This window comes from Pongo pygmaeus, chromosome 23, assembly GCF_028885625.2.
Source record: "Pongo pygmaeus isolate AG05252 chromosome 23, NHGRI_mPonPyg2-v2.0_pri, whole genome shotgun sequence".
Classification (NCBI taxonomy): domain Eukaryota; kingdom Metazoa; phylum Chordata; class Mammalia; order Primates; family Hominidae; genus Pongo; species Pongo pygmaeus.
The window spans coordinates 28,343,207-28,359,808 of record NC_085931.1 but is presented as its reverse complement, the minus strand read 5'-3'; the positions used below and the strand labels follow the sequence as shown (position 1 = coordinate 28,359,808).

The 16,602-nt window shown below is 48.7% G+C and overlaps 1 protein-coding gene across 13 annotated transcripts in view; it reads left to right on the top strand.

Annotated features, from left to right (window-relative positions):
• Positions 1-16,602, top strand: part of MICAL3 (microtubule associated monooxygenase, calponin and LIM domain containing 3) — a 234,570-nt gene that overhangs the window by 99,292 nt on the left and 118,676 nt on the right. The window lies entirely within an intron of this gene.

Genomic DNA, 16,602 nt, shown 5'->3' with positions numbered 1-16,602 from the left:
ACGCAGTCTCAGATATGTCTTTATCAGCAGCATGGGAACGGACTAATACAGATAGCTTCCTGGAGTTAGACTCGTGTAAGCCACAGTTGGCGAGAGCGTCACAGCAGTAACACTTTCTAATATCCCTTAGGGAACACTGGGGTTTGCCCAGATTTTAGGTTTCAGTCCTTGGAGCAAGCCAAAGAATGTGTATCCCAGAGCCAGCAGGCCAATAAGCAGTAGTCCTGTGCCTGTAGCAAACTAGACAAGTGCTTTAGAAAACCAAGGGGTGGGCAAAGCTGGCTCAGGACCTGAGACTGCCACCGGGCCCCACTGGGCCCCAGCAGGTACCAGAAGGTGGCCTGGGCCTTTTGGCCATCAAGTGCTGGCATCTTAGGCCAGGGTAGATGTGGAATGGAGCCGGTAGCCCCTCTGGCTCTACACCGGCTAATCTTATTGGTGCTGAATTGAGTAAAGATTAATAAGTCTTCTGTAGAAAAAAAAAATGTGGTAGGTTGCTGGCTTGGAGCCCAGAGCAGTTGGAATTTTGGAGCCCAAAGAGGTCATGGCAGTTGGTTTTTGGTAACTGGTCTTTGGGAGAAAAGAAACCACAGTTTTGGCTATAGTTCAATATGCTCCGGACAGGGTAGGGTCACCCCTGGGGCAAGGGGTGCATAAGTGGGGAGAAGTTATGGGCTGTGGACTTTGAAGACCCTGCCTGAGTGTAGCTTGGGGAATTTGCAGTATTCCTTGAGCAGAAGAAAGCAAGCTTGTTACTCACTTTCTCTGAATGTTTTGTTTCCAGCCAAATGGATCTCCTTCCCATGGAGGTGGTGTGGTGAGGGGTGTAGCTGGGGGAGTGATCTCAGAGGTCAGCGGGAATAGCAGAGGGAGAGGTTTGGCTTGGAGAAGCATTTGATCCACTGATGAATTGTGCTTAAGTCCCATACTCTTTTAAGCTAATTTCAAGGGAAAATACATTCCACTGAGCTGGTTTAGGGTCAGTTGTCTAGATTTATTTCTGCTTTGGAGAGAACAACTGAGATTTTCTCCATGAAAATAGTTGAAGAAAACCATGGCCCTGGAGCTAGCTAGCCCTCATTTCCCATTCCCTTCTGTGGCTTGGAACCAAGACACACTGCTTGGGTTTGAGCATGCACAGCTACCTTATTGGAGAATAAGGACCCTCCTGGAACAGGGCTGTGCTCACCATGCCTGCGCCCTGGTGCGTACCATGCCTGCGCCCTGGTGCGTACCATGCCTGCGCCCTGGTGCGTACACTTGAACCTGGTTTTCTTTCTTCCCGAGCCATTTGCATCTCTAAGAAGCCTGTGGGCATGAGTCTTCCCTTCAACCAGTCTAACTCTTGGGAGCTTCAACATCATAATACCAGTAACTTAGTGTCTGAAAAAGGTAAGGATCATCCTGGAATGTGAACGGAAAACAACGGTCCTGTTGTTTTCATAATTAGGAGCCATTCAGACTCCTAATATGCCTTAGGGAACTCAACTGTGGCTGCTTCCTGGTCCTTCTTACCCCCCCTAAATTGTAACAAGTTAGTAACAAGTTAATCATCATGCAAATGCCCTTTCTCCTTTTGTGTAGTTCTGTGACATTAGATGTTATGGCCCAGGCGAGCCTTCTGTTTATCTTTTTCCTTCTCTCTTGGCATCTGCCCGCATCTGTACTACGTGCAAGCATGAACGTGAATTCCTCTACCTAGCCAGACCCAAACATAAACGGGTAGGCAGACCTGGACTTAATTCCAGAGCAAGTGAGGAGTGTTGAAGGGGAGGCACGCACCCAGGTGGGAGGGAACACAGGGGAAAAGGTGATTGGCTGCCTGGGGCTGGGGTGGGCGGGGTCGCTTTTGTGAGGCCGGAATGCTGAGCTGCAGTCTCAAGTGCAGGAGGGGCATTGTAGGCAAAGGTGAGGAGGCGGCGGAGGTGAGGAACACCTAAGAGTGTCGTGCATGCTGGGAACCTGAGAGGATGGGTTGCATCTATTAATAGTAGTGAGAGAAGTCGGCTTTTTGGGCTTTGCTGAGGGTTTGGATTGTTTCCTAGTGTCAGCAGAGGCTGAAACGGGTCACATTGGCTCTTACAAAAGACCCCTCTGGCACTCGTGGAGGATGTATTGGAGCGAGTTTCAATTAAGGGACAGCTGGCCGGGCACGGTGGCTCATGCCTGTAATCCTAGCACTTTGGGAGGCCGAGGTGGGTGGATCACTTGAGGCCAAGAGTTTGAGACCAGCCTGGCCAACATGGTGAAATCTCGTCCTACTAAAAAAACGAAAATTATCCAGGTGTGGTCGCACACGCCTGTAATCCCAGCTACTAGGGAGGCTGAGGCAGGAGAATCACTTGAACCCTGGAGGCGGAGGTTGCAGTGAGCTGAGATCGCACCATTGCACTCCAGCCTGGGCAACAGAGCAAGACTCCATCACACACACAAAAGAAAAGATTAAGAGGCAGCTGTGCTAGTCCAAGCTAGTGTCAATCAAGGAAAATGACCAAGGCCAGTCTCAAGTCTTAGTCATTTTAAGAGATTCGTTTGCCAAAGTTAAGGATGCATACCCGGGAGACAGGTCTGTGCCTTTCTCCGAAGATGATTTTGAGAGCTTCAGTATTTAAGGGAGAAAGAGTGGGATATTGCGAAATACACAGTTTTCATGTTGAGGGAAGGGAAAAATAGTCATTCATGCCTTTGACTCTGAATCTGCCTTTTTACATGAGATAACATAGACAATAGAGCAGAGGAAACAATCAGATATGCCTTTGTCACAGGTGGGCAGAGAGATGACTTTGAGTTCTGTCTTATGTCCCCGTACCTGTGAAGATAAGCTGTCAACTTACATTGCCATGGTGAATTTTAACAGAAATGCTTTAGGGTAAAGATCTTGGGGCCCACAAGGAATTTCCTTGTGGGCAAAATGTGAGGGAGTCATCTTTGTAGTCATCTTATTTAGGAACCAGAATGGAAGGTGGGTTTGCATGACCCCTTTCCCAGCTTGGCCTTTCCCTTTGGCTTAGTGAGTTTGGGGCCCCAAGATTTATTTTCCATTCACACTAGGAATCTCGGGCTTCCACCAGGATCATGATAGGGAGATGAACATTCTAAAGTTAGAATCAGCAGATTGGGTTGAGGAGTGGAGAACAGAGAAGGGTCTGAGATGACCCCAGATTTCCATTTGGTGGGTGGCAGGTTTGACTCCGTGTGGGGTAGACTTCCTTGGTGGGAGGCACCTGTGGATGGCTAAATGGAGACGTTTAGTAGCTTTGGATCTCCGGAGCAAGTTCAGAGTGATAAAAATCAAGGGCCATCCAATTTTTCAAGAGCGACAGATGAAAGAATTGCAGCTGAGAGACTGGAGGCCGGCGTGGAGAGTGGGCAGAAGCGGGAGACAGAGCACAGCCAGGGGAGGGCGGGTTCCAGGAAGCGCTGCAGCCAGGGAGCTGGCCAGATAGGACTGGAACGCGTCTGAGCCCGTCTCACTTGAAAGCCACCGTCACCCTCAGTGGAGTGTTGGAGACAGAGGCCAGATTGGAGAGGGAGTGAAAAGATGACCGGAAGAGGGTCATTAGGAGGATGAGGACGGGCTGGGGGCCCCAAGACACGGCGCCAGGCTGGAGGAACCAGTGGGGGTATTGTAGAAGGCAGTATTGGGGCCCCACCTATGGGTAGAGATGACGGGGCAGGTACAGCCACATCAGTCCTCACTGCGGGGACTTGCAGAAAATATGCTTTTGTCCTACCCCCATTCCACTCCCGAGGCTGGCGTTTCACGCGTGCAGCTTTCCCTCTCACTTGCCTCCTCCGTCGCCGCCCAGCAAGTATGAAATGCACAGTAACCCTTTGAGTCCTGTGTCCTCCTGCCTCAAATGAAGAAATGTTGCCTTGTCTGACAACTGGGCTTATGGCAGCTTCGTGGCTTTCTCATGCAGATGTTAGCCATACAGGTAACTTGGAATCAGAAATGTTATGGGTCCTTCACTCATCTCTGGGGTAGTGGGCTGGGGCTGTTGCATAGCATTTGCTGACACTGATACCGCAGTTCTTTTCTAGAAACCAGTTTTTTTTTATAGGGGACAGTTACACTGAAACTATTTGGCTATTGGAAACAAAGCTGCCTCCAGGTCCTGGCTCCTGACAGGCTCTCTTCTGCTGGCAAGAATAGGTCCTGAGCTGGGTGTGGGGCCTGCTGGGCAGAGCCTGTGTGAGCCAGGTCCAGGGCCGGTCGTGGTCATGGAAAAAGGGCAGGTCTCCAGGGGAGCACCTCCCCCGCTGGGCAGAAGCTATCTGGACTCCCCTTGTAGGGGTCCCAGTCTCTGTGACTCCCAGCCTGGTGCCACTGCCTGAAAGCACACAGTTCATTTTCGTTTGATACTACTTCTGTCTCATATCCTAACTCAGTTCTGCCTGGAGAAGTTCATATACATAGCCATTTGTTCATCAAGTAGCCCTCACTGTGCACCACCTGTTGTGGTCCAGGGACTGTTCCAGGTGCAAGGACGCAACAGTGGATGAAATGGCAAAAATCCTCACCCTTCCGGAACTTACATTGTAGCAGAAAGATGGATTGTAAGTAAATAACATTTAGAGGCTGGGTGTGGTGGCTCACACCTGTAATCCCAGTGGGAGGCCAAGGCAAGAGGATTGCTTGAAGCCCAGGAGTTCGAGACTAGCCTGGGCAACATAGACCCCATCTCTACAAATAAACAACAATTAGCTGTGCTTGGTGGTGTGCGCCTGTGGTCCCAGCTACTCAGGAGGCTGAGGCAGGAAGCTGCACTGAGCTATGATTATGCCACTGCACTCCAGGCTGGGTGACAGAGTGAGCCTGTCTCAAAAAAAAAAAAAAAAAAAAAACCCACAAAAAAACAAAAACATTTGGAGTATGTCAAGTTGTGGTAAGTGCTTTGGAGAAAACCAGGGAAAGAGGATGAGCAGGTTTAAACGGTGTGGCCAGGGAAGTCCACATTGAGAAGCTGGGACTTGAATATGTGTGTCAGCTGCATTAGAAGGCTCGTGCCCTGGAAGTCAGAGCTTGTTTTCTCTGTTCACTGCCGTTATTTCTGGAGTGTAGAGGAGTGCTTGGCCCATAATAGATGCTCAGTAATATTTCTTGAGTGAACGGATCGGAGGGAAGAGCATTTTTAGACAAAAGAAGCTGCAGATGCGAAGGCTGAGGTGAGAGGGTGTCTGGTAGGTGGGGAACATGGGGAGGCCATTGCAGCCGGCGGGGATGGAGAGGCTGGCGGCAGGAAAGGAGGCAACAGAGGGAAGGCGTGTGTATGGGCGCAGGTCTGGTGGGGGCTCCATGAGGTCAGAACTGTTTTGTAATAATACTGAGTGCTATTATGTGCTTTTCCCACCCTCGTTTGCCCAGGTGTGTACAGTGGGCTTTTCTGGAGGCTACGTGATATGTACTGCTGCTGCAGACAGAGCAGGCGGGAGAATCTGGCTGCCACACATTAAAGAGATTTGCAGAAATGTAGAACACTGTCACTCTTCTCACTAAATTTCTGTCTTGGACAGTAATTTTTTTTTCTTAAGATATGTTAATTGTTATTTTAAAGTGAATTAATGTTGAAATTTTGTCTTAGTTTTAATTTTACATATAGTAAATATTGATAGCTCTTTGGGTTCTCAATATTTTTTTTTAAGAGACGGTCTTGTTCTGTCTCCCAGGCTAGAGTGCAGTGGCATGATCATAGCTCACTGCAGCCTCGAACTCTGGTCCTCCATAGCTTTGAAGTGTATAAAGGAGTCCTGAGACCTAAATGTTTATGACACGTTTATAGGGCCTTGTAGGCCATTATTTTATATTTGCTTTTATGCTAGCTGAGATGGGAAGTCATGGCTGAATCAGCTGAGGAAATTTAGTGAAGACAGTTTACCAATTCCTGATTGTCCTTGAGGACAAAGCAGGTGTATCCAGGCGGGCGGCATGCTGTGGACGGGCACCTCAGCAGGAGAAGGCTCTGGAGTCACTGTGTGCTCATGCTCTACTCCCTTCTCATAGCTGGGCTTACCTCTGCCAGGGGAGATAGAGGGAAGGGGCATGCTTTGTACACAGTGTCCACAGGAGGCAGGTCGAGAGTGACGGGCCAGGGGCAGGGGCAGGGCGTTCTTCCCTGGGTGTGGTCAGCAGAGCTCTCTCTGATAAGGTGAGCCAAGACCTGAAGAGCGAGGGGCACTCTGCATGGCTGGCCAGGGCAGCCCCGCCCAGGGAGGCCTTGGTGAGCAGGAGAGAGGCCGTCTGGCTGGGCCTAAGGGTGTTGAGGAGAGTGGCAGGACCTGACCTGGGGCTGGGATGTGGCAGTCAGCGTGTCTGATGGGTGTTTTAAGTGGGTGCTCTGGCTGCTTTGTGGAATATTCTGGAGGGTGGGTTTGGAGGAGCGGAAGTAGGGGAGGCTCATGGAATGAGCAAGTGAGAGAGCTGGTGGTGTCTCAATGAGGATGATAGAGAAGACATGGTGAGAAGTGGTTGGATTTGGCTGTATTTGAAGGTAGAACACAGAATTTTCTGAAGAACGGACTGTGGGATGTGACAGAAATGCAAACGGGGGCAAGGTTTTGGGTTGAGTGTCCAGGTAGCTGGCGGTGCTGTTTACCAAGATGCAGAACACTAGGGAAGGAACAGGCTCTGGTGAGCGGCATCAGAGTGTCACCTCCAGTGCTTTAATTTAGAGATGTCTGTCAAACGTCCAGATAGAAATGTCATACAAGCGATTGGTCGCACAAGTTCAGGAGAGAGGAAATAAATATTAAAGCACCATTGGTTGTTGATACTGTGTAGATAAGGCTACGGGAGGGAGGATCCTCCAGGGCGCAGCCTTCACAGTGGCTTGTGTCTCAGTGCGTCATGAAGTCATACAGTGGGCACCAGCAATTTTCAAAAAACGAAATAGAATTGAAAACAATATCTCAGTAGTAAGGGCTGTTGTAAAATGTTTACTTTTGTACCGACTGATGGGGAATTTTGCCCTATGAAACGTTTTTAAAAAATTAAATTTATGTAAAAAGAGCGCTGTGTCCTAGATCACAGTAAGAAACTTTTTTTTTTTTTTTTTAACTGTAGATCACAGTTTAAAAGCACTGATGTAGAAGGAGATGTAGTTTCAAAAGAAATCAGAGACTGAGTTGATTCCGGGGCCATTTCAACATGCAGAGGCTTGGGATGGGTCTGGGACCAGCAGAGGACGCAGAGAGGGGCTATGAGGCCACAGCAGAACCCAGAGAGTAGTGTCCCCTTGTCCTGGAGGCCGGTGGGGTTGTGGGGGGGCGGGCGGTAGTGAGCTGTGACTTGTGCTGCAGACAGGTTGAGGAAAACAAGGGTTGAGAACTGATCGTTGGATTGGACAGCATGGAAGTCATTCATGACCTTGATGAGGCGTTTCTGTGGAGGGCTGAGGACAAGGTCTACTTGTTGGAGGTTTAAAGATAGTGGGAGAAGAGAAAGTTGTGAACAAAGCATTGACAATTCTTTCAGCGAGTTTTGCTGTCAAGGGGAGCAGAGTAAGTTAGTTGGAGCCGGTGGGGCCAGGACTGGGTGTTGAAAGACGTGTGCTTGCTGAAGACAGTTTAGTGGGGTGAGGGAGGATCACTGCAGGGAAGGGACTGGTGTGGGAGGCAGCATGCTTGAGTGAGAACGGGGACAGGATCAGAAGCACAGGCAGGGGCTGACTTCGGCGAGACATGTGGCAGATGTTGCTCACTGACATTGGAGGAAAGGCAGATGAGATGGGCATAGACGTTGATTACCAATAGAAACTTGTGGAAGAATGCCAAGAAGGTGGAGAAACTGAGAACCACGGCAGAACAGAAATTGTGTTTTCATTTTTTGTTTTGTTTTGTTTTGTTTTGAGACTGGATCTTGCTCCATCCCCAGGCTGGAATGCAGTGGCGCAACCATGGCTCACTGCAGCCTCGACCTCCTGGGCAGCTGGGACGACAGGTGTGCATCTATGCCCGGCTAATTTTTTAATTTTTTGTAGAGATGAGGGTCTTGCTGTGTTTCCCAGGCTGGTTTTGAACTCCTCCTGAAGCAGTCCTCCTGCTTCAGCCTCCCAAAGGGCTGGGTTTACAGTCATGAGCCGCCACACCCAGCCTATTTTGGTCTTCTACACAAAAATCGAATCCTTGAGAAAGGAACATTGATTGCAAGCTGCTGAGCTTGGTGCCTTTGACATGTCATCGATAGGCAGGTGTGGGGTGGCTGGTGGGCCTAGATGACCTTTCAGATGGTGCTGAGCCTGGACTGCAGTGTATTTTGTGGTTCTGTGGCAGTGATGACAGGCAGGCGAGACACCTGAGAAACCCCATATTCTGTTCAGGTTAGTCTCCTGCCAGCTGTGTTTTGGGCCAGCGTCAGAAAGCCTTAGCTGCAGGCTCTGCCCCTGCGAAAGGTAGGAAGCGACCTGACCCGAGTGCCTTGGTAGGACCTTGCATGTTTTCCGCAAGTTCTCCGGTCATCTCGTGAGGTATTTCTCTCCCTTCGGACTGCTGGAGCCTTGGCATTCTCTGAGCCCCTGTGCGCAGTGGCCTGGAGGTTGCCCTGTACGGCCTACCAACCAGCCAGCTTCCTGGGTCTGCACATGTGTAGGTGACCGGGTAGCCCTTTAATCAGCAGAACCTTATTGAGCACCTGCTGCATGCCTGAAACTGGGTACATGGTGCTAAGCAGAGTATTGGGCTGGTGCAAAAGTCAGTGCAGTTTTTGCCATTAAAAGTAATGGCAAAAGTAACCGCACTGACTTCTGCACCGACCTAATAGATTGGATTCCGGCCCTTGAGAAGAACAGCTTTTTCTTGGGATTCTCCTTTGGTTGTGTTTTCCCACATCCTCAATGAGGCTTTCTCCCCACCCAGAGGCCTTTCATCACCACCGAGGGCAGGGCTCTTGGATTAGTGGGTAAGGAAGGTGTGGGTCTTTTGGTCTGTACTGTTGACAGTGGGCAGGTTGAGGTCCACCTTCTGTCCTTCCCCAAGCTCCTACAATGGATGGAGTAGTATTAGGTGATTGGAAAATGTTTTGTCATTGACTCCTCATAGGCGTTGCTGATGGCTGGGGTGCCAGAGCCTGCCGCAGAATGCCGACTGATACGTACTGTGTTAGCACTGTTTCAGTTGCTTAGCCTTCTGGCAGCCAGTAAGAAGAATTACTGTGAAACCAGACTGCTCTCACTGCCATTTGGAAAGGGCTCCATTTCAAAGGAGCAGATGCAGTGATAAATCATGAGGAGAAAAAGAATCCTGTATTGTGTGTCCTTGCTAAATTTACTTGAAACTGCATATCCATTGCTAGCTGGGCAGCTATCTTCCTGGCAGGCAAGTTCCTGCTCTCGGGTGGTTAGGGACTAGGGGCATGCATTCTCATGAGCTTTCGTTTCTCAAGCTGTGTTCTCAGGTGGTTTTTCATGATGGCTAAGGACTTAGGCTCTCAGTTGGACAAGTCTGGACCCAAAACATGCCTGCACTGCCTCCTTCTTGCCTTGTGACCTTTAAACTTTTTTAAGCTGCACTGTCCCCATCTGCAAAATGGAGGTCATACATCCTGCCTCACGGGACGGTGGTGAAGATGCCATAGGCGTGGATGTGGCACCGAGTAGTAACGACTCAGTATCTTCTATCTGTCTTGTTTAACACTACAGTTTGGCAGGACTTACACAGATCTTACTCCTTTAGCACCCCCCTCCACCCAATGCCATTCTCACGCTTTCTAGAACAGATGGAGTGGAGAGGGGAAGAGTGATAATGGAGCAGAGAAAGTTCCAAACCATTTTTCTTTCCTTCAAAAAAACAAAACCATCTGAACCCTGTTGTTCCGTTTTTATTTAGACTGAGTATGCGCTTTCATTGCTGGAGTTTATTGATAAACTGCTGGATGATAACAGCGCTACTGTGGGTTGGGCCTTGCTCTGTTCCTGGCACTGATAAACATTTTACATTCGTTACCTTACTTCCTACAAAACCCTGTGATTTTCGTTTCACAGATGAGGAGACTGTGGGATGGTGAGCCTCAGGCATTCTTCTTGATTGCTTGTTTTGGGGGTTCCTTTGAACGTGAGTTGACATCATCATTGGTGATTGTGTTATTGGGTGCCTCGCTGTGATTCAGACATTTTAATGTGTTTGGGGTGACAGAGCTGCAAGGCAGAGGTCAGCTCACTTTTGACTCACTTCATTTCTCAGCTGCGTGGATGTTCTTAACTTGGTTTTCATGAAGAAATAGGTTGTTAGCAAAGAATAGAAATGAAAATTAGAAAAGATACAACATAAGGGTTAGGACCGTACTACGGTCCTGCAGGATTAGGGACTTGGAAGAGAACCCAGAGGCTATCTGGGTCCGGCTCTTCTCAGCTGCCTCTAGAGAGAGGTCATCCATACCCAGCCAAGCAGAGTGCGGGTCATGAGAAAAGTGCCACACTCTTGCAGGGTTCCTGTTAGACTGTCGCGGCCCACCCAGGCTGACTGTTGCATTCCTGGATACCACGCTTTGGTAGCACATTGGAAGTCTCTCTCTAACATGTGTCCAGGTCTCCTTCACCTTCCGCAGCCACGCAGGCCAGGCTAGTGCTTTCCCCAGGACCGATCCTTCAAGTACAGAGCTGCTGGGCTCCATCCCAGCCTCATCACCTCCACAGAAACATGACCTATTTCATGTTTCTACTCCAGGTCGGGTTATAGCACAGAGACCCAGACCCTGCCCTAAGGAAGTTCACAGTTAGTGGAGGAGAGAGACGTTTAAATAATTTCCTTGCAGAGTGGCAGGAGCAGATGAGGAGTGCAGCCGGGTGAGTGACAGGCAGGAGAGGGGAAGGGCACAGTGGTGGGGGGAGGAGCTGGCTTCATGTTTCCTCTCCATCCTGCTGAGTGTCAGCTTGATGATAAATAGGATGGAGAGTCAGGATAGATCCCAGGATGCAATACATGTGGATTCAATACCTTCTCATGATAGAAATACTCACCAGACTAGGAACAGAAGAAAATTACCTTCACCTAGTAAAAGCCATATGCAAAAAACCACGGCACGTGTTATATTCAACAGTGAGAGACAGAAAGCTTTTCCTCTTATGATCAGGAACAAGACAAAGATGCCCACTTTTGCCTCTTCTATCCAACATAATACTGAAGTTCTATCCAGAGCAGTTAGGCCAGAAAAAGAAATTAAAAGGCATCCAAATTGGAAAGGAAGACCGTTATCTCCATTTGTAGATGATATGATCTTATGTGTAGAAAATCCTACAGATTCCACCAGAAAAACCTGTTCAAGGCTAGTACATAAATTCAACAAAGTAGCAGGATACAAAGTTAAAATCAGTTACATTTTTATATACTAATAGTGAACAGTCTGAAAAGGAAATGATGAAAATAATTCTGTTTACAGTAGTATCAAAAATAATGAAACACTTAGGAATTAGCAAGGAGGTGAAAGCCTTGTACAGTGAAAACTAAAAAAAAATCACTGGAGTAAATTAAAAGATAATGAGAACAAATTCATGCTTATGGGTTGGAAGACTTACTATTGTTAAGATGTTGCAATTACCCAAACAATACACATTCAGTGTAATCCCTATCAAAATCCCAATGATTTTTTTTTTTTTTTTTACAGAAATAGAAAAACCCATCCTAAAATTTACATGGAATCTCAAGGGACCCTGAATAGCCAAAACAGCCCTTCTAAAGGAGACCAAAGCTGGAGGACTCACGCTTCCTGATTTCAAAACTTACTGTAAAGCTATACTAATCAAAACAGTGTGGTACTGGCATAAAGACAGACATATAAACCAATGGAATACAATAAAGGGCCCAGAAACATACCCTAACATATATGGTCAAACTATGTTTTGTTAAGAGATGGGGTCTTGCTGTGTTGCTCAGGCTGGAGTCAAGCTCCTGGGAGGATCAAATAATCCTCCTGCCTCAGCCTCATGCACCTCACTTATGGTCAAATTATTTTTGAAACGGATACCAAGACTACTCAGTACGGAAAGGACAGGCTTTTCAAATAATGATGCTAAGTTGCATATGTTGAAGGAAGACAGATCAGGAGCCCGAGGCATGTTGGCGATTTGGGTCCTGGTTTCTGAGGGAAAATATGAGGGAATCTCAGTAATCCATAGTGCATTTTTCATCTAAGCTTCCTCCTGATGGCATTCCAAAACAAGTGTTCCTCTCCACCTACTTTTTTCTTTTTTTGGTTTTTGAGACAGGATCTTGCTCTGTTTCCCAGGCTGGAGTGCAGTGGCGTGATCATGGCTCACTGCAGCCTCGACCTCCTGGGCTCAAGCAGTCCTCCCACCTCAGCCTTCCATGTAGGTGGGACCACAGGTGAATGCCACCACACCCAGCTCATTTTTTTGTTTTTGAAGAGACAGGATCTCACTGTGTTGCCCAGGCTGGTCTTGAACTCCTGGGCTCAAGTGATCTTCCCACCTTGGCCTCCTAAAGTGCTGGGATTACAGGCATGAGCCACCTCACCTGGCCTTCCACCCACTTTCAAGATCTATTTAGATGAGACATACCTCTGACTGAATGGGCTAGGGGAAGGCGCAGTTCATAGATTGCTGTGTAAGATTCAGAGATTTGCAAGTTCGCTGGTGTGTTCATGGTGCATTGGCTAGGGAGAAAACTAAGCTTCACTCTGATGCCGTGCTCTTGAAGTGTCATTCTTTTTTGTTGTTTTGTTTCTTTTTTTCTATTTTTAAACATGATTCTCCTTTCTACTCCCCCACAAACATCCAGCTACCTCTTCTAAGAGCTAGAGATTGAGTATTCTCATAGCCAGCCAGAAGTCAGTGACAACCTTCAACTATTGTTGTAAATAGAAACATAACCATGTCCTGCGTGTGCTTCAGAGGCCGTCTCTGCAGTGCCGTCCTCCACAGCCAAGGCCCATGCGGGGCTTCTGAGTCAGCAGTCAGCTGCTGCGGACAAAACATGCGGGCTGGAGTCAGCTGGCAGAGACTCACAGATGCCTGGAAACCTGGCATCACCTCCTCTTCCTCCCCCCAGCCCCCCAACCCGGCTCCTCACTTCCTCTACCCCTTCCTTGCTCACCTTGGCTTTTCAGTTTCTGGGATTTCTGGCACCTTCCTGCCAGGTTTCCTGGTCTCCAGGTTCCTGTGATTATGCACTGTACACAGGGTGGTGCAGGACAGGCCAGGAGGAGCATGATCTGGCTTTGACCTTAAGGAATGAGGGAAATGGGGGCGGTAACAGGAATAGCCCTGCTCTACTGTGCTTCCCGGCTGTTGTCAGAGCCAATGAGAATGCCGGGTAAGCCCCTTGCAGAGTGAGACAGGCCCAGCCCAGCAGAGCCACAGAGCAATGCTGTCACACTCTGGAGGAGTCTTTGCGCTGCAGTCATCATTCAGCTGCAAAGCAGGAAAAGTGAGGCAGCCCAAGGGAATTCATCTTGTGTCGTCTTACCTTGGGTGCCGGTCGCATTGTTCCAGGAGCCAGCCTGCCTCTGTTCATCCGTTGTCACCAGTGCCCTACAGGTCGAAATCTCTTCAGCCGGGGAATTAATACTTGCCTGCTGGTTGGCTCTGCAGCTCTCTGGGAGCTGTGGCTGACATCTGTTAATTTAAAAGTGTTTTCACTAGCAGAAGGATTGGGGACAGTTATTAGTGAAGCCGTTCCTCTGTAGTGGGGTTTGATTTGGAAATTCTTTGTGGTGGTTAGCAGCTCTTTGGAAGTGAATAATTTCAAACCGAGTGGGTTACAACCAGCCATGGGGTTGTTAGCTCACACGGAAGAACTCTTCTTGGGAAATAAGTGCCCAAGACCCTCTTTCAGGGGAGGTGTAAGCCAAGGCAGGCGCTATGATGGGAAGGATTTTGGAGTTATGGGTTGCAGGACCTGTAATGTATTGGCTTCAGCAAGAATGTCATGGTTCTGAGTGCTCTGAATCCTGGCAAGGAGTTGAAAGTGGCTACTGTTTAGAAACAAACAAAAGTCATTTTCTTCTTTGACATGAGGTAGCAGTGGATCAGACCCAGTATATGCAAAGCTTACCAAACACTGTGACTCTGGTGGAGTTGAGGTTGACTGTGAATGCAGGCAGGGCACACAGGGTCAGGATTGTGCCATGCTGTGTGCTTGTCAGAGAGCACGTGAAGCCTCAGAAGTCCCACAAAGAGGTCAGGAGGCAAAGAGGGTCCCTGATGTAGAAAATGGTGTGGGACCTTTGTTTCTAGTCATGGGTTGTCAGCTGTCACCGTTTCTCCTGCCTTCACATAAGCACATCTGCTCTTTCCTGCCCTACAAGCCATCTTTTGACTTTCTAACATTTCTAAGATAAGCCTTGGCTTGTAAGAACTGTAAAGTATTTTAGGAACTGTAAAGTATTTCTCTTGCTGCTACCTAGAGTAAAACCTTCCTTTTTTGGGGAAACTGAACGTTAATTCCAGTTAACTCCATTTCTTGCTGGTGTCTTGGCCATGTGGCTGTTGGGAGAGGCTATGTGTGTTAACAGTGTATTGTTTTTGTTTTGTTTTGTTTTGTTTTGTTTTGAGACAGGGTCTCACTCTGTTGCCGAGGCTGGAGTGCAGTGGCACAATCTCAGTTCACTGCAACCTCCGCCTCCCGAATTCAAGCAATTCTCATGCCTCAGCCTCCTGAATGGCTGGGATTACAGGCATGTGCCACCACACCTGGCTAATTTTTGTATTTTTTGGTAGAGATAGGGTTTCATCATGTTGGCCAGGCTGGTCTTGAACTCCTGACGTCAAGTGATTCACCCGCCTCGGCCTCCCAAAGTGCTGGGATTACAGGCATGAGCCACCGCACTGGGCCAGCAGTGTGGTTTTTAATATCTAGAGCCAGGAGAGGTTGTTGAGTACGTGATATATTTGAGGCGAAAAGCCCAGCCAATGTGTTCCATCTGCAATGTATCCTCCACATTATGTGACGAGTGTTGTGTCTGTTGACGTAGAAAACATAAGGCGGAGAGGGCGGTTCCTTGTATTTAGTTACAACTTTCTCTCATGAAACTTAAGATGCATCTCATTTGGTTTGGTTTAATCCTGTGATACCATGGTGAGGTGCAGAGAGAAGTGGCATGTCATTTCTACTTCACACTGCTGCTCAGTGTGCTTACCCAAAGTAAGAGCTTCAGGGCCTCTTCTGTATCATTCTGGAACATGGTGCCTGTCTTCCAAGAGTTGGTTTCAGCAGCACCTGCAGCTGAATAGTGGGCAGTTTCTTGCTTCTACATGCCTGCTGAACGTAGTGCATCAACCACTCCCTTCCTCTGTCTGCACCCAACCCCAAGGGTACATCTTTAAAGCAAAGTCCAGTCCAGTTGTGTTGGTCACCCTCGTGGTAAATTGGTGATGTGCCTGTGCTGGGCCATTGTGATGAGAGCACCAGGAGCAAGTGCTGTGGGCATGTGGATTTCTTAGCAGTAGCCTCAGAGAACTTCAGAAGTGAAAGTCTTGGCCAGGCTTATGCCTGTAATCCCAGCACTTTGGGAGGCCGAGGCGGGCAGATCACGAGGTCAGGAGATCGAGACCATCCTGGCTAACACGATGAAACCCCGTCTCTACTAAAAATACAAAAAATTAGCCAGGCATGGTGGTGGGTGCCTATAGTCCCAGCTACTCGGGAGGCTGAGGCAGGAGAATGGCGTGAACCCGGGAGGCAGAGCTTGCAGTGAGCAGAGGTCGCTCCACTGTATTCCAGCCTGGGTGACAGAGCAAGACACCGTCTCAAAAAAAGAAAGTCTTAGGGGTGTTGTCTAACCTCCTTGTCTTACACACAAGGAAACTGAGGGTTCGTGCAACAGTGCTTACCCAGAGTTGTGCAGCGGGGTCGTGCAGCCGGGGTCTGGCTGTGTGGGCTCAGCCCTGTGGTCACACTCGTCTCGTCACCCTGACCCACTCTCCACTCTCTAGTTTTGTCCTTTGTCCTTTTGCCTCCCACCTTCCAATACAGTTCCAGTGGTGAGGATTCATCAGCTGTGACGCAAAAACGATTCTGCAGACTCACAGGAGCCGGTGGGTGCAGGAGTACACGCGGTGCCATCTCCCATCTCCCACCTCCCAGCCTGTGTCCAGCAGACTCACTGGATGTAGGTGTGCGGACATTTCCATAGGTGGAAGGCATAGATATCATCATTTACTGCTGTTCAATTCGATTCGGGGTGAAAATGGAATGACTGTGAAGTCTCCCAACCCTGTACCTTACGCAGTAGCAGGACTTCTTCAGTTCTTTTAATCCCTGCCAACTTTGACACTCCCGAACTTTCTGCTCCTTAGACTTCTGTGCCGCTGCTGGTTGGTTCTCTTCAGACCTCTCCCTACTGTTCCTCATCTTTTAAGAGGGCTCATCTTTCTCTCCCAGCCTCTTGAAGGTGGGGCCTCCTGTATCTCTTCCAGAGCCTGTGGCTCTTCTGCCCTGTGCACTCTCCTTTCGTGATCTTCCTGCTTTTGTAGGCTTAGCTACTGCCCGTGTGCCAGCGACTCCCAAATCTGGATCTGCATCCCCAGCCACTCCCTGAACTTCACATTCATACCGACTGCCCAGTGAGCACCTCCACTTGGAGCTCACATGTGCAGGTGAGGAAGGGGCTCGCTGCTCCACTGGCACCAAGGAGTGCTTCTATTTTTAATC